This window comes from Anser anser (genome assembly GCF_964211835.1).
Source record: "Anser anser genome assembly, chromosome: 1".
In the NCBI taxonomy this organism is placed as follows: Eukaryota; Metazoa; Chordata; class Aves; order Anseriformes; family Anatidae; genus Anser; species Anser anser.
Window position 1 is genome coordinate 2,774,014 of NC_139720.1, and position 17,346 is coordinate 2,791,359.

General features: G+C 52.7%; 1 protein-coding gene across 14 annotated transcripts in view; it reads left to right on the forward strand.

Annotated features, from left to right (window-relative positions):
• Positions 1–2,822: 2,822 nt before the first annotated feature.
• Positions 2,823–17,346, forward strand: part of PLXNA4 (plexin A4) — a 423,229-nt gene continuing 408,705 nt past the window's right edge. For 12 of the 14 annotated variants that reach the window (XM_083813595.1, XM_083813609.1, XM_083813596.1 and 9 more), the window contains exon 1: positions 2,823–3,092. The gene's annotated coding sequence lies outside the window, so the exon portion shown is untranslated. Of the gene's footprint in view, positions 3,093–3,153; positions 4,470–17,346 lie in introns of those variants that run through there. The other 2 variants (XM_083813603.1, XM_083813604.1) reach the window with 2 other exon arrangements.

Here is a 17,346-nt window from a genome sequence, read left to right on the forward strand (position 1 = left end):
TGGTAGCATCTGGGACACTGTGAGAAATGGGGGACCAAAGGGTATTTGGGGACAGCAGCTGGGGGAAACGGGTCACTGCAGCTTGGCTGCATGAAAGCAACTTGCTTTTGGCTCTTCCCAGATGATGCTGAGGGCAGCTTTGAAGCTGTCTGGTGCTGAGCCCAGCTGAGTTTTCAGGTGTCCAGAGACACCCGTGATCTCTGCCATCACTGCAGCCCTGGGTGAAATATCCCATGGAAAACAGTGAGGTGAGCCTGGGTTCCCCTTGTTCTTGGGTCCTTTTTCTGCAGCTACTCACAATTTTTGTGGAGGGGGCATTTGGGTTTTCCAGCCCTAGCCCTCCTCCAGCCCCACTGCCTAGTTCACAGAAAGGCCTATAAATAAAGTCTCATTTGTCACTCCTGTATGAACCCAGGGATATATCGATTCATGTCATTGTCTTAAGAAGTGGAAAGAGTTTGTATTAATTTCTTCCTCCCCGCCAGATAGTGGGAAGTAATCCCGGCATATCCAGATTATCCCTTTTCAGTGGAACAGCCCGGTTTTAAATGCAAGACCAAATTTTCCTGAGATTTTCATATGTTTTATTAAATGGAGCTGCAAGCCAGACTGGACATTAAATAATACTGTACTGCTCACAACAGCAGTGATCTTTAGAGGTTACTAACCTGCCATTGTATCTTTCAGATTTCCGTCTCGCTCTTCCGTTGTCATTTTGCTGTGTTATTACTCTTCAGGCTTCACATAGCATTCATTTCTCTGAATGAAAACAAATGACTTCTTGCGAGAGGCAGGAGATAAAGAATAATAAATACATTTTATGCACCACCTTAAAAAAAGGGCTCTGAATCCCCATCCATCCATCAGGAAATGTAAACCAGAGCTCAGGCAAAACACACACGCGCACACAGGCACGCGCCAGGGAGATAAAACTTGTTTTAAGGAAAACATGACATTGTTTAAAAATAAATATCTCGGAGGATGCAAATAGGCAGCCCCCGGCCCCCGTGTTTTGTGGCATAAATTTGAGATAATTAAAAATACAAAGCTTGGATTAATCCTTGCTTTCTGTGAATGGCAGGAGCCATGGGGAAGAGGGGGAGCCCTGCTGTGCTTGGTGCTGTACAATGCACCTCCGAGGGGCAAGCCCTGCCTCCGAGCACGGAGCTGCTGGCTGCAAGCACCGGGACCCCCTTCACCACCCAGCCCTGCACCCCGCTGGATGCCTCCATCATGCATAGGGTTTGGGGGAGCAGCAGGAGCACCCCTAGGATTTTCCCCTCCCTGTGTTGATGTGAGCATGGCCAACAGCCCTACAAGCAGAGGAGGGTTTCCCATTTGGATCCCTCTTTGCTCACCCTCTTCGCTGCCCATCATCACAGTGTCTGGGCTCCCCGCACTGCCAACACCCCCTGAGCATCTCTTCCCTTCCCAAAAGCTGCTCTGCTCTGCTTTTGGCTGGAGGGGAGCCCAGGGTCTACTCCGTGGGGCAGCCAGGGCAGCAGCCGGCTGGACACAAAACTCCATCACTATGCACTAACAGCCTTCAAAAAAAATAAAAATAATAATAATAAAAATACTATTATTCCTACTGCTGCCAGGAATTAAGAGAAGACCCGGAGAGCAGAGCAGCCTGCAGCCGCTCTCTAGGATTACTGCTCACCCAAGCTGCGGGACTGATCTTCCTCCGAGCCCCCCCACGCCCGCTCTGCGGGGCTCCCCTCCTCGTTTTGTCCTAGCCGGAGGAGAGCAGCGGGGCACGGGGTGGGGAAGGAGGAGAGATGAGGATGCCAACCAGAGCCGAGATGCCGGGAAGGGTTTTTCTGGGGATGGAGGAGCCAGCAAGACGCGTTTGATTATTCCTTGAGATTATTTTTTTTCTCTCTTTCTCTTTTTTTTTTTTTTCTCTTTTTGGGCAGAGACATTTCCCAATTAGCCCAATCAGGCTCGGAGATCCTAGGTGTCAGTAGTGAGTAGGGAGCGAGGGAAGGCACCGGCAGGAATCGAGGCAGAGCAGCCCGAGTTGCTGCCGTGGGAGAGCGGCGGCGGCGCTCGCAGCCCCCGGGCGCGCTCGGAGGCGGCGGCCCCGCTCCTGTCCCCGTCCCCGTCCCCGTCCCCGTCCCCGTCCCCATCCCCTGCAAACTCCGGGACGAGGAAAAGCAGCTTCGGGTCCCCCTCCGGCGACAACCTTCGCCCCCTCCGCTTTCTCCCCTCTCACAGAGGTGGGTGGGCTTGGGGAAAGGAGGAGCAACTGGCCACTCTCTGAAAAAAAAAAAAAAAAGAAAAAAAAAAAAAAGAGAAACGTAAGAGGATTTTTATTCCCGCTTTTATTTATTTTTTAATAATAATTATTATTATTATCCCTCCCGGGCGTGCTGGGCTGGTGCTCCCACACCTCTCCGAGTATTTCCTTTTTTTGGGGGGGAGTGGGAAAAGAGGGGTGTGTGCGTGTTTGCAAAAGAGCCTGGGTGTCAAAGCCCGCTCGGCAGCCACCATTGGCGAGGAGGAAGGGCTGGCTGGGGAGGAAGGGCTGGCGAGACAGCCGCAGTGCGAGCCCTCCCCGGCGGGCAGGAGGCGGCCGCGGAGCCGGGCATGGCCCCGGAGCGCATCCCCCGCTCGGCTCCTGGGTCCCCCCCTCCGTGCTCGATTTAGAGGCTGGGGAGGGGGGGGCAAGGAAGGGAAGGAAGGGCCGGGGGAAGGTGGGAGGGGGTTGATTTGGGGAAGGAGGGGGGGGTGGGGGGTGGGGGGGGGAGTGAGAAGTGGAGCTGCGTTTTTTTCTTCTCCCCCCCCCCCACTCCCCCCCACCCCCCCCACCCCTCTGGGCGAGCCAGACGCGGTTTGCCCAGTGCAGGGAGAGGGGCTCTCCGCGTTCCGCCTCCGTGGAGTATTTGGGATTGGAGAGAGAGAGAGAGAGAGACACACGCACACGCACACACACACACACACACACACAGACCATCTGCAGTGTCAATGCGGCGCCTGCTCTGAAGACTGAAGTGGGGGGAAAGGAGAGGAAAAAAAAATATATATATATATATATTTAAAAAATAATAATAATAAACCCACCCAAAGCAAGCCAGGAGCTTTCCCAGGTAAGGACCCCCCCCCCCCTCGCCCTGCTCGGGAAGCGGGGAGCGGAGGGAGGATGCCCCGGAGGATGCCCCGGGAGGGCTTGCGGGGCTGCAGCGGTACCTGCCCTGCACACCTGGGCAAGGCTCCCAGGAGGAGTGTGTTCCCCCCCCCCCCCCCCGGTGCTTTTTTCCACCCCCCCGGGTCGTGGGGAGGGGGTCGGGGCTGTCGGGCAGGGACCCGCAGAGCCGGGGGGGCTCGGGCACGGCCCCTCCGCTGCTCCCAGCTCGGGAGGATGCTCGTGGGGGGTGGCAGCGGGGAGCCCCCGTGTCCCCCACCCTCCACATCCCCATCGAGGGGGGGGTGGTGGAAGCGTTGTTCGCCTGCCCCCCCCCCTTCCCAAAACCCAGATATTTTGGTCCCCGGTGGCTTTTTTTCCCCAGGCACAAAGCTCAACTTTTCTCCCCCGAGGAAGCGGCTTCAGCGCTGCAACCTGTCCCTAACCACCCCCTCCCCGGCCACCTCAACCCCCCCCCGGGGGGGTTATTCCCCTCCCTCGGTGCCCCAGTGCCTCCCCCGGGCTGGAGGCATTCGCAAACTTTTCCTTCTCCCGACGAGGTTGCAGCTGGACGGGGCTGGAGGCAGAGCCCTTTTCTCGGGGAGGATCGGCCTCCCCCAAAAAAAGGCTGACCGACGGACGGGGGGACAGAGGGGCCACCCCCGTCGGGGAACACCGTGTTGGGAAGGGGGAGACCCCCGCCGTTCCCCTTCCCGCAAGGTGCCGGGGAGTTGGGCTGCCGAAATCCCGGCTGCGGAGTCAGCGCTGTAAAAACCTCCCTCCCTCCCTCCCTCCGTGTGTGTGTGTGTGTGTGCGCTGCAACCGAAACCTGCCTATTGATGCTCCGCGTTTATCAGACATATGCCCCTAAATTATGCAGACAGGGAGAAGTGATCTAAACACCGAGCCGCACATGGTTTCGGTGGAAATATAATACTCCGGCAGCAGATGAGTTCCTCCCAGATAAACAAACCCACTTGCTCAGCCCCAGCAGGGCTGAGCGCTGTTTGGGTTTGGAGTGGCTGCATGTGGCTGCTGCATCCCCAGCCCAGAGGAAACCTGCCTGCTGGAGCCCCATCTGCTCCCCGCTCTGGCAAAGGGACGCAGCCCTCGCCTTGCTGGATTCGGGTGTAGGACCGGCACGACTCTCCTTGGCAGAAGGGACCAGGTGGGAAGCGTGTGGCCGCGCTCCTCTCCCTTCAACTTCCACCCCGCGTCTGGCTCCGCTTCGCCCTGCAGCCTCGCCGCCGGGCAGCCAGCGGCAGCCGTGCCACGGAGCTGGCTGGAAACGCACCTGGGTCTTCTGCGGCTTCCCTCCGGCGCCTGGGATGTGAGGTTTTGGGTATGGGAGGATGATCGGGTCAGGGGGGAGAGCGATGCTGGGAGGGAGGTTTGCACCGGGACCCCCAGGATGCTTTTACTGCAGGGGAACAGTGACGGTGTCAGGGGATTTTTGCAGCCGATGCGACTGCTTGCAGCCTGCTGGGGACTTATCTTGCGCGAGCACCAGCCCTGCACAAATATTTCGGAAGGCATAAGGCGTGCTAACTTATTTTCTTTATCTGTCCTCCGTTTCACCTGGCTCTTGTTTATGGAAGCTGGTTAAATCCGCGAGCGGGTGGGACCAGTGGAGCATGGGGTCTCTGTGATTTTAATTACAGCGTGTGCCTCCCAGTGCGAGATTAGGTGCTTCCTCCCCCTGGCTAAGCCACTGTCTTAAGGTCTCAGGGACGAGAGCCGCATTTCGTTCGTGCTTTGATTGCCTCGGGAAGCGTTTGTGTGTTTGTTTGTGTGCGGGACCCTTCGCCGGAGCTGGGCTTCAAGCGGTGCAACAGATGTGTGCCTGCTTTCCGTGCGCAGCCAGGTTGAAATACTCAACCCCAGCCCTGCCACGAAAGCCTGGGATTTTCTTCCCTCCTCTGCCCAGACCCATCCTCTCGGGGGGTGTCTCCTTTCCTAAAGGACCAGTCCGAGGCTTTTCCTTTCCATCCCATCTTAAATGCGCGACGCTCGGTGATATCCATAAGATGCAAAATAAATGACAGCCACCCGATCTGAGCACTGTTTATGTCCGAGACGGGTGTTTTAAAATACAGGCTGATGATCAATCACGGTGCTGTTGGGAAGCTTTTGCTCGCTGAAGCTTTTTGCTTCAGCCTTGCAGGCGCTGAAGACTGTTGTTAAGTCTGTTCAGCGTGCCTGGCTAGCGGAGGGATGAGTGCTATCGCAAATCCTGGGAGAGAAGCTGAACTTCTCCACCGGGAGAGGAAATATTTGAGCTTTCCCTCATGCTTTCACCTGCCAGCACTCACGGTGAGCCTGGTGCTGGGCAGCCCTGTAGATGTGGCCAGGCGAAGGGCTCCGCGCAGCGCCAGCGCTGCTGAGATCTGCCGGGGGGGAGCCAGGAGCCAGCTTCGGCAGCCAGATCCCAGGGAGGAGGGGGGGCAGCGAGGAGGGGAGGAGGGATGCCGGAGCCCCTTTTGTGCTGCGTCTTTCTCCTTTTGCTCAATCGCTTTGTCTACCGATCTCCTCGAGGCTGAAGGGTTGCGATAAAACCAACCTCCTTCCCCGAGCGCTGGGCTTTGATTTGCGCGCTCGACGCGCCCCAGGATGAAAAGCCCTGCAAGGTCTTTGGATGCTCGGGTGTGCCGAGGTTTAACGCTGCATAGGAATTAATTTCTTGTTTGGAAGGGAACTCTGAAAAGCTTCCTAAAAAGCTGAGGATGACGCTGGCACAGTAGGCTTGTGCTCTACGTGCTAGTGCATTGGGATCCTGCCTGGGGAGGGTGTTGGAGGTAGGGCTTTTGAGTTTTGGAGCTGGTGGTGCCAAAGTTTGTGGCTTGGCATTGCGCGCAGGCATTTTCAAGCACAGTGGCATGCTGCGATCATCTGTCCTGGGAGTCACTTGGCTCTTCTTGATTTATTAGCCCCAATCCCCCTATGATGCTGATAGCAACAGAGACCCAGCATCAGCCCTGTGCTGTAGCAGTGGTGGGTCTCCAACGTCTCATGTCCTGCCGCCCCCAGCAAAGAATATATTATTCCGGGGTATGACCGTTCCCCTTCACAAAGCCCTCAGATGGCTTGGGGCTCAAAAAACAAAGCCCTTTCTGCTCCCCATCAGTGTGACGAGAGGCTTCAGAGGGCTCTTTCTGACTCCTTCCTTCTTGCTTGTGTTAATAGTCCCCAGCCCCTGCAGGCGCCCAAGGCCATGAGACTTCCCGTCTGGGCAGCACGCTGACTTATTGCAGGATGCTAGTGGTGGGCGTGCTTCCCTGCATGGCTGCCACTGGGCTGAAAAGCACTTTCTATCCCCAGGGTTGGAGTTCTCAAGAAGCCTGTGTCAAAAAACCCTCACCCAAAACATAAATAAATACACAGGGTTCCCCAAATGGTTTTCATTCAGGCTGTGAAGTACTTAAACAGTGAGAAAGTATCCTCATTCCTCTGCAAAAGATTGGGAAACTGAGGCACGGAGAGGCAGAAGGCTCAATCTGACACCATTTACTGGTGGGACCCCTCGCTCAGCACCATGAGATGCAAAATGAACCCCAAGGTGTTTTTGGAAATGGGAGCAGTGAGCGGTCCCCTGCCCTCAAGACCACGCTTCCACAGCCAGAAGTAGTGCTCGATGAAGACAGAGCACTTTTAGGATTGCAATTTTTGCAGTTAAAATGACAGATGGATGCTGGAAAATGAGAAACCCTCACCTTGGGTGAGCACGTGGGCCAGGGGGCAGCTGTGCTCCCATGAAGCTCGGCTTCTGTATATTTAAAATTGGGTATAAAAAGATTTTAATGACCCTTGGAAATGGAGTGATCATTGCAAAAATGGGTTGTATTGTGATGCGGACAGTCTGGGTAGTGATTTTCTTGAACTCCTTCATTTTTTTTTTGTTTGTTTGTTATTTTTTTTTTTTTTTTTTTTTTTGGCTCTGGTTTTCTTTGTTCTTCATTGGCCAAATTCTTCATTACCAATTCTGCCAAATTTTCCTCTTCCTTGCTTGGTCACATCTTGCAAGGTGCTAAACAGGCAGCCAGGCGAGAGGCTCCAGGTCTCTGCCCTGCATCCCCTGCAGTGAGAATCACTGTTGGTGGCATCTATCCTGCAGCCCTTTCCTTTGGAAAAAGACAAACAGACCAACAAAAAATACTCTTTGAACCCTTAGAGGTGCTCTGAGGACTTTGAAAGTTTATCCTTTGCTTTGGAAACCCAGTGGTCATCCCATTCTAGGCACCACTAATACACACAGCTCAGCTCTCCAGTGGCACGAAGCTTGCTGGAGACTCAATCTTTGCTGAAGTAGGATGGTGACCACTGCTTCCACCTCAATGCTGATGCCAGGAGAAGACCCCCAGTGCTCAGGGCTGGAGGAGTGAGAGCCTGAAGTCCTGAGCTGGAGCAGTGACTGGGCTGAAACCCCCATCCCTGCTATGCTGCTTATCAACAGGTAGCTTGGACCTTACTTTGGGGGGATTTTGCTAGGAAGAGAGAGGTTGCCCGCAAAAATAGGACCTGCTTTTACTCCAGACCTTGCTGCCAATGAAGTGTTTAAGGCTGTAAAAGAGAAATCCTGACCCACGAGGCAGGAGGTTGAAGTTCACAGGCTTCGTCTGCGTAGGAATAAAGGAAAGCCGCGGTGAGCAGGGCTGGAGTGACCCAGGAGGGAGCCCTGGCTCCGAGCTCCCCTCCAGCTGCCTCATCCATACACGAGCAGTCTGCCGGGGCTTTCCAAGCCATCAGCCATAAATTTACGGGAGCTGACTGGCACTCGAATCTCCCTTGTCCTTCTGACAGGGCGAATGTGTGGCTCTAATGCAGATAATATGGGGCAAGTTCCCATCGCAGGCATTTGCATGATATATACTCACCCGCTTCCCCCTCCTCACAGCTCGTGCAAGGGGCCGGGGGAATAAATCTCGATGCCCGGTGAACCCTCGCAGCGATGCTGCACCCAACGCATGTAAATGGTTGCAAAATGAGCTGCCCTGACCCGGCTGTTGTTTCTCCTTGAGCATAAAACACTACATGGGGGAGGAAAGCGGAGTGTGGTGGAGTCCTTCCATCTCAATATTGTTTTCCTTTGAAATCCTGATGTGATGTTGGACTTGAGGACTGCACGTAATGGTCACGATTTATTTACTCATTGCATCCGAGGCAAGGAACATGCACTTGCCCCTCGATGCTCATCCGATGCTCGAGCGTCTCGGCGCTAAACTGTTTGGTGCCTGAGTTTAGAGTTATAGGGATCGGAGCGGCGAATCAGCAGTAAATCAAACCCTGGATGGCTCCGTACCCGGCTGTGGCGAGATTTAAATTAAAAATATCTCGAAGCGCTCATAAGTCAAGTGCTGGAGTTGTGTCAGTCTGGACTTGAGCAGCGAGAGCTGCGCCCCTGTGAAACAGAAACCAGGATGAGCCCTTGTATTGATCCCCAGCTTAACGGGGAAATTGCCACTTCGTTTCTTCTTCTCTTCTGTCTTTGCTTTACTTTTCTTTCCTCTTCACCCCTCTCCTGCCCCCAAAGGGAAGGTGGTTGTGCTGGGAAATTGGGAAAAGGCTGGCAGATTCACTGCACATACGTGTGGCCCTGCCTGACTTGATTCTGAAAAGGGATTTATTTATTTGTTTGTTTTGTGACCGGGGATTTGTCCGTAATGTAGTGCTGGAAAGAAAACTCATTTAGAGACTAAGGAGGTGTATCCGGTTACAATTGCCTATTGACGGAACAGCAAGTGCTCTGTGTGTGCCACGGCTTTGTTTTATTTTACGGAAACTTATTCTGGGCTGTCAGGGGGAGATTTTGATTTGCCGGAGGGCTGTCCCACAGCCCCCAGCAGGTCCCTTGGCTTCTTCAAGTCTTGTTTTCCCAATCTATCAAGTGGGGGGCTGTGGCACCCCGGTCTTGTAGAAGTGACTGTCATCATCTCACAGCGTTTTGCCCTAATGACCTTTACAAATGACTCACTTTTGGTCAACGAGGTGATAAAACCAGTGAGGCTCTGGCTGGGAGATCACTCGCTGGCCTGAGGACTAGCCCGGCGGACAGAGCTAGTAGCCACCGATGGCCACTGGCCCATCCCTGGGTCATGTCCCCTTCTTCTGGCAGCTGGAAAAAGGCTTCTGGAGGTGGCGATGGGTAGAGCTATTCTAGGCTGGGGGGGAAGAAGAGAGAGGAGGTGAGCTGGGAACATAACCATGCTGGTTGTGGAGCTAATCAAAGGCTTTTCCATGTGATTTGGGTACTTTAGTTTAAAAAAAAAAAAGCAAATTAGAATGGGCATGACTTACTAGCATAATTTACTGGCTTAAAAAAAAGTGACTCGCTGGATTGTGTTGTGAAGCCTGCTTGATTTGTTATGATTTTGGTACGAGTCTCCGATTCTTGCTCAAGGCAGAGCAACAGGTGGAGCTTTGTGAGCGTTACCCTGAACCGTGCGTGTGCTGGGGGGGGGCACGTGGGGGTATTTACACGGCTGATTTCTCCCCTCCAGGTGCGTGACTGCCACAGGGCATCTCCTCTTTTTGGCCCCGCTCTCCCCATCACGGTGTCCTCCTGGCCGGAGGGGGGTTTGTGAGCACTCAGGGACAGCCTGGAGGGGTGGTTATGGGTTTACACCCCAGCTCTGCCCCCGACGGAGCCACCCCAGAAGGGCACTTGCCTCCTCACCCTGAAGAAGGCAGGATTCAGCCCTAAGTCCTCCTCCTGCGCTGAGCTGCTATGGTGATGAGTTGCTATAGAAACGCGTAGTTAGCATTATTATTTATTAGCGAAAGGTGCTTCTTTTCATCTCCTAAACGCGGGGCTGGTGCCAGGATGAGCCCGGTGCTGGGTGCGAGGTGCTGCCTGTGCGGGTCGGGGGGGTTATCCTTCCCCATGAGCCGGGCTTTAGAGACCGTGCTGTGCGAGCCCAGCGGGCTGAGCTGGTTAAACAAATCCCCCCAGTATGTTCCGTCACAGGTCCCTTCCTTCGTCAGATCCTTCCTTTGGAGGGGGATTTGAGCGAAGCGTTTCATTATAATGAGCTTAGTTATTTCCCAACTAGTAATCGCGTGTCGCCATTTGGTGCAACGGGTTTGCATTAAGTCCTGTAATAATATGTCTATTCATCCATCACAAATACTATATTCACAGGACCTTGTAGCGATTGCCTGGTAAATACCTTCTCTTATCTCTTTGCATGCGCTGCTCCTTGCTCTTTGCTGAAGTCCTGCCCTCTCTGCAAACTCATCCCTCCGTGCTAGCAGGCAGGGAAGCTGCTCCAGTGCTCCTGTCCCGGGCTCCTGCTCTTCCCGAGCCCCCCTGCAGCTGAGCACCCCACCAGGCTATGCGGGGAGATGCTACTGCTCCTGTGCTGGCTGCAACCCACGGGTGATGCCGTGCTAGGAGTATCCCTCTGCCTTCCCTAACTATCGCTTTCCAGATGCCGTGGGTGGGACAAATCCCGCTTTGGGGTTTTCCTTTGCTCCCCAGGAATGAGGGCAGCAGTAGGAAGAGGTATCTCCTGTATAGTCTGGGTGCTGAGCACCCAGGTGTTCTGTTTTGCAGGATGGGTCATCCAACGAGCATCCTTAAACATCTCCCCAGACATGTCCATGGGTTTGGGGAGTGCCCGGCTGCGCAGCACAGGAGGGATGCAGGGCTGGGTGCCTGGGTTCACGGCTTCCCCTCGAGGCTGGCAGAGCTGCAGAGGTGGCTGTGCGAGGAAACCTCCCCCTGCCCCGCTGTCCTTCACAGCCCAGCAGCCCGGGGATGCTGAATTTGCTGCAGAGGGGTGGCTTGGTGGGGCTGGGAGTTGAATGGAGGGGAGGATGGAGGGGTGTCTGGAGGCACTGGGAGCAGCAGGGATGCTTTTTTCCTCCAGCCAGGGCAGGTGCAGTGTAGCCTGGAGGTGGAGGGCAAAATGCTTGGGCAACCTGTGCTCCCTTGCCCCCCAAAACCCTAAAAAGCACCCCCCTCTCCCCAAAAAAACAAAACAAGAAAACCAAAAATAAACATAGTCAACAAGAAGAAACTCATCAGGTTTTCCAGACTTTGGGCTGCTGTGGGCTCTCCGTGCACCTGCAGCAGATGCTCCCCAGACGGATGAGCCCTGTGGGGTGGGAAGGATGCAGGAATGGCTGGACCACTGCAGGATCCTGCATGTGATGTGTGGGGCAATCTCTGCTGTTGCTTGCGGGCTGTGGCCCTTGAAGTTCCCTGAATCCCCCCCCCTGCTTTCCGTCTCCCCAGCCTGTGACTGGGGAACATCCTTCCTAGCCTTTGAGGGAACAAAAGGAGGCTCTTTAAAGCACCCCCCTCGAGCAGGAATAAAACACCTTCCTTTACAGGGCCCGTTTCATCGCTTGAAGTCAATCCCCTCGGGCTTTGTGTTTCCCTTCTTGGAAGCTGAGCTCCCTGCAGAGAAGAGAGAAAAACACCTGAGGTGCAAGAGCAGGGGTGCAAAAGCAAGGCTTGGGGGGCTTCCTGGGATGGGTAGCTTGGAGGTGGAAGGAGGGGTGGGGATGGGGGGCTGAATGCTCAGCCTTCCCCCTGCCAGAATCCCCTGAGATCCCTGAGATTCCTGCAGCTCTTAGGTGTAATGCCAGTAGCTGGATGCATCCCCAGGCAGGATGCAAGGTGTGGAAGGTGTGTTTTTGTTTGGGCTGCACCCCCTTGTGTGCAGGGGAGGAGCAGAGCACACTTTCTGTGCTCCTGGGTGTTCTGCAAGTGCCACCCCCTCTTATTCCTAGTGCAATTAAGCATAGCACTACTTGGGACCTACCCCAAAGGAAGGAGACTGGAGATAACGAAAATTTGCTATGTTTTGGTAGGGTCACCCATGTGAACGTGGAGTTAGAGGGATCGTATTTTGCTTCTACCATCATTTTTCTCCATCCTGAGCTGCCTGGAAATTTGGTTGTGGCACCGATGTGCTTGGAGAGAGGTCGTTCAAGGGATACCAAGGTGGGATGCCACCTTGGATCCCACCAGCTCTGAGAGCATCAAGTCCTGGGTCTCTCCCCAAACACCAGCTGTGAGCTGTCATTTCAACTGCTGGACTCGGAACATCTTTGCAGTCTTTGTCTTTCCCTCCCTGGTCAAGCTTTTCACTATGACCCAGGGAGGGCAGGAGGCACCGGGCATCCCTGCTGCTGCACCTCTCTGACCAGCTGGAAGAGGGAGAAGGGAGGGGAGGGAGGGGAGCTGCATGTGGCAAGAGCTGGATACTAAAAGCAGTGACTGTCAGAGCCATTCAGAAAGGATTTTTTTCCTTCCCTTATAATGGTGTTGCTGCCCTTGCTTGCCTTAGCCATTCAAACAGCTCAAAGGGATGCCTCGGAATGAAAGTAACAACTTTTAGGACAAATTTCTTACTGCATAATGTCTCAAAGAAAGCAGGAAGAGGAAATGGCAAGCGGGCATAATTAGGTAAGTATTACCCATTAGGAAGGGGAAGGAGCTATCACATCGATTTCCATTTCCTTCTTATTTTACATGCCTGATTTTTCCGCCTCTCCAGGAGGCAGTGTGTGAAGTAGGTCTCTCCTTAGCATGGAGAAGTAAATAATCAGAACACGGTGCACTGCTAAACTCTTCCCAAATCCTTCCAAATCTGGACTAAGCTGAGGATTTTTTAGCATCTTCACAAGCCCAGCTGAACTTTCCAGCATCCTTGAGACCTGGTAGAAATTATTTCTTATGTTTGTGCTGAGGAATCAAGGTACAGGTGGGTAGTGGGGCTGGCATGTTCTCAGTGCCTGTCTGTTCATATTTCTCACTTTTTTTTTTTTCTTTCCTATTTTGCATGGAAATAGAGATAACTCTTTGCCCCCCCAGTTGCTTCCAAATGTGTGGGGTGTTTGCAGTGCTGAACCCCCAGAGATGCCCTGATGCACGGTAGGGCTGAGTCCCCCAAGCCACCACCAGGTCCACCCTCGTGCATCCCCATGTCCTTCCATCCGTGGGACCCACTTTTTTTTCTCCCCCATACCTCAGGTTTCTCTCCCAGCTGTGCCCTCTGTTACCCCTCAGGATAACGCATCCCAGCGCAGGCTGCAATTACGAACCCATCGGTGGGCGAACGCAACGTGTTTTGGCAAAGGATGAGGGATGGCTTCACCCCGCAGGAGAAGCACTCACCTCCTCCCTCACCCGCCCCCTGCTCCAGAGGCTGTAAGTGGTGTGATTAAAGGCTGTCAGAAACTGCTGTCATTGGCACAGTCCGTGGCTGACACCAGGCAGCCCTCAGACTTTGACTCAGCCGAGGCTCACACACACGCACGTGCACTGTGCGTTATGTATGAGCCAGAGAAAAGGCAGTTTTTTGCATGCACCACCCTTTTTCCTGATGATTGGGTCTGTTTTTGAATTATTTTTAGAGAAGAAGTCTTGAGTGTCCCACAATGGAAGAAAGATTTGGGTTTTTCATGGCATTGCACTGCCAGCACCTGTCCAAATCTCTCATTCATTTGCACTTGAAGCTGAAATTCCTTTTTCCTTTAGGTAAGACTACTTGCACACAAGCTTATGTAACTATGTGTATAAAACACATGCATTTTTACACACACATGGAAAATAAACATGCTTAGAAAATGCCGTTCTGGTCACCCAGTGCTTTTCTCAGGTCACTGCAAATTTGTCCACTGTTAGGAAAGTTCTTGAGGGTCCAGGATGAGATTTCTGGAGCAGAAGTTTGGCTGCACAGCCAGAGCGAGGAGGCATTTAGGACAAGTCCAGTTCTTATTCCTCCGCCATCCCTTGATTTCTGTGCAATCCGTCAGGCACAGGAGGGAGAAGGATTTTGTTTTCTAGTTTGTAGGGAGGAGAGAGAAGAAAGGAAAAAGTCTGGGGTCTTGCTCCGCCAGAGGACTGGGAATAAATGGGGCAATCCTGGAAAAGCCTTTGCGTCTGGGAATGTGGCTGCCTGTGAACTGGGTTACTTTAATGTTTTTTCAGAAGGTGCTGGTCTGGTGCAGGCACTGCCGATGGCAAAGGGGTCACTCAGGGGATGCTCACCTGCTCTGCCTACCCTCCTTTTGGGTATGGGTGTGTGTGGAGGAAAATTTCAAGGCACCTCCATACCTGCATGAGTATTTGCAAAAGTTACAGCTTGATGTAGAGACATGCAACAGTGAATTGGACGAGAAAAACATGGTCCCATCCATGCATAAGTTTCATTCAGTGGTTGCCCTCTCTCCCCTCTCCATTTTTCCTTCTCCTTCTCTGGTAACACAGAGGCAGTTTTATTTTATAATAAGCAAAAAGGTCTCCAGGTGCGGGTTTGTCCTTTTCTGCAGCTCCCTGAGACTTATTTTGCCACCCATAATTTGCCTCTTCCAAGGTCTCCTCGTGGGCAGAAGGTTATTACAGAAACTGCCTAGTCCCAAACACAGACAAAACCTCAGGTCAGGGTTAAGAGGGAGTGGATTTTAAGCTGCAATATGTTGTTGCTGAAGCAGGGTGCTTGGCAGAAAGGACCCAAACCTGCCTGCGGTGATGCCGCTACATAGTGGGGAACGTGGATGGAGGGGTGGGAGATGAATGTCTCGGCCTTCCTACATGGAGGAAAGAATCAAATGTCTGCCCTATATCAAATATCACGCTCGATTCCTGTGGGACTGAGTTATTGGTGAGGAGGAAGCTGACCTTCTCCCGTATTTATGAACTGAATCTCGCGTTTGCTTTGTTTTTGATTTTTTTCCCCCTCCTGTTGCAGAAGGAGTGCAATACTTCATTTCCCAGGAAATAATGTTTTCTTCATTTTCTCTCGTGGTGCGGTTACTCTTTTTTTTTTTTTTTTTTTAAATGTTGGTTCAGATGATCAAGCTTTCTTCCCTTCAGCTTTCCTTGCTTTACAGCTCGCTTGGCATGCCGGGCCCTTGCTGCCCACGTCTGTGCAAGACCATCAGTTTTGTTGGAGCCTGGGGGTACTCCCCTCTTAAGGCTGCTGAGGGTGAACAAATTCTCCTGGAACTGGACAAACATGTTATTATTTTAATAGTCACACCCCAGCAAGCTTGAGAATTAACAGTCAGTGTTTCCCTTATTGCTGCACGTCTATCCTTCCTCCAGGCTGCTTTATCCGCAGCCTTCCCCGATGCAGTCTTCTCTGCAGATCCTTTCCTGCAAGTGCTGGTCGGGAGCATCTTCAGAGCAACGAGTCCTTCAGAGCCCCAGGTCCTTTTCCTTGCTCTTCTGCCCATGGAGAGCAGAGTTTTTGGAAGCTCAAGAGCTCTGTTTCTGACACATAGGTCCCTTGGAGATATTTGAAGGTACTTTGCTGAAGTTCGCAGGTGACTTTTGAAAACCTTGGCCATTGCGTTCATGCGTGTATATATATATATATTAATCTGTTCTCTCTTCCCTCCTGTTTTCTTTCTCTGTCAGGAATCCAGCTGTGCAACATGTGGCACTTGTAGAACTTGGAAGGCAGGAAGATCAAGCAAACACAGAGCTTTCAGCAGAAGAGATAAATTTCCAGGCTAAATTCAAGCCACGTAGACCCAGTCTGTTTTAGTTTTAAAGCCCCGCTGGTAGTGATGTGTGGGAGCTGTAGATATAAAGCCAAGGAGAGAAGAAGAGTTTATTTGTATTATTTCTGGCACCTCTGTAGAAAAACCTCTGTTCTGAGGTCGTGGTGCTTGGCACAATGTTAGTCTGCATGGGTCCTACCAGTGAAACTGCCTGTTGAGTGCTACCTTCGTGCATGATTTGAAGGCAGAGAAAAGAGAGAATTTTCTTCCCGAAATGAGTATTGTAGCTGCAGGAGGAATGTGTCGGATTTGTGGGGGTGGATGGCATGCAGATGGCCACAGAGCAGAAATATTTTGTTATTCATAACCCATTGAATTGCGAGAGCATTTTTTGCACCTGTGGACGCCGCTACAATTTTTATCCCAGCCCTCTGGCATTGGGCAGGACCGCAGCTGCAAGGTGTTGGCTCCCCGTGCAGGCAGCTGATGGGGGATTTCCTACCTGCAGGGAACACAACAGGGTGTGATGGGCGCATAGTATTGAGCCATGGCCATGGATTTGGAGCCTGATTTGCTCCAGGCATCTCCTGTGTTTCCTGGGTGTATTTGCTAGCACTGACCTCGCAAGGGTCCACCTGGCAAAGGGGTGTTAGGTGGGCTTGCAGCTTTTTGGAGGAGTCCCTGTCCATCCTTAGTGCTCAACTTTTGTTTTAGTAAGTTTAAAAAAAAAGCAAATAAACCCACAAGTAAACCCAGATGTGCTCCCCAGGCCCATCCTAATAAGCTCAGCAGCACCCATTGCGAACCAAAGCTGCATTCAGCCTAACCCCACCGCCAACAAGGTGAGCTGCATTTCCCTCCGTCTCTAATGTGAGCAAAAGATTTACAGGCTCTAACTTTTGAAACCAGTGTGAATTTGAGCCCAGTCTCCCGTCGGAGAGCTTGCCTCATGTCATGAAAATCCATCTGCAGCCACCCGAGCCTCCCCGCCAGCCTCAGGCTGCGTGTCCCAGCCCAGATGATGCTCCTGAATCGGAGCGGTTTTGTCCACATCCCAAAAAAGGCAGGGGTTCAGGGGCACGGACTTGCATGCTTTTGATGGTATTTAGGAATTGTGCTTTGCTCAAAGTGCAGCTGTTGGCTCTCATGCTGGGTCTCCCTCTGTCTTAGAGAGGGAGGAGCAGAGGGATGGAGGCAGTGGGAACACGGGGCAGGCTTGCATTGTGATGCACTGTGAGGAGCAGAAGGGCATGTGGAGAGCAGTCATCAGTGGCTCTTGATCTTTCAGCACCTGTGCATCTGCTCTGTGGTGTTTCTCCGGGTCTTGCATCCTATTACCAAAAGCTCCATTGCTAATGCCCAGGATTTCACCAGCAGAGGTGACCTTCCCACACCCCCACCTTCCCCATGCCCTTGACACAGATGCCTTTAGACTGTATGTGAGCAGACAAGGGTAAAGCAGATGGTGTTTGAATCTGGATTAAATTAGAGTTTGGGGTGACGTTTTGCTCACAGCTGACTGAGCAAACAAGCAACTTTCTTCTGGGTAGTAAGATCCAGATCTGAAACCGCTGGTTATTGCAACCCACTAAACTATCTTTTGCAGACTGAAAGAGCTCATAGGACTGTTTGTGGTGCTGGCTTTTCTGTGTAACACCCATCCTCATACAGCTGATGCTTTGTGGTGATGCATCTGCAATTGGGAGGCTGTGCAAACAGCTAAAACAATTGAATCACCCTCCTTGTGGCTGCTCTGGGGTGAC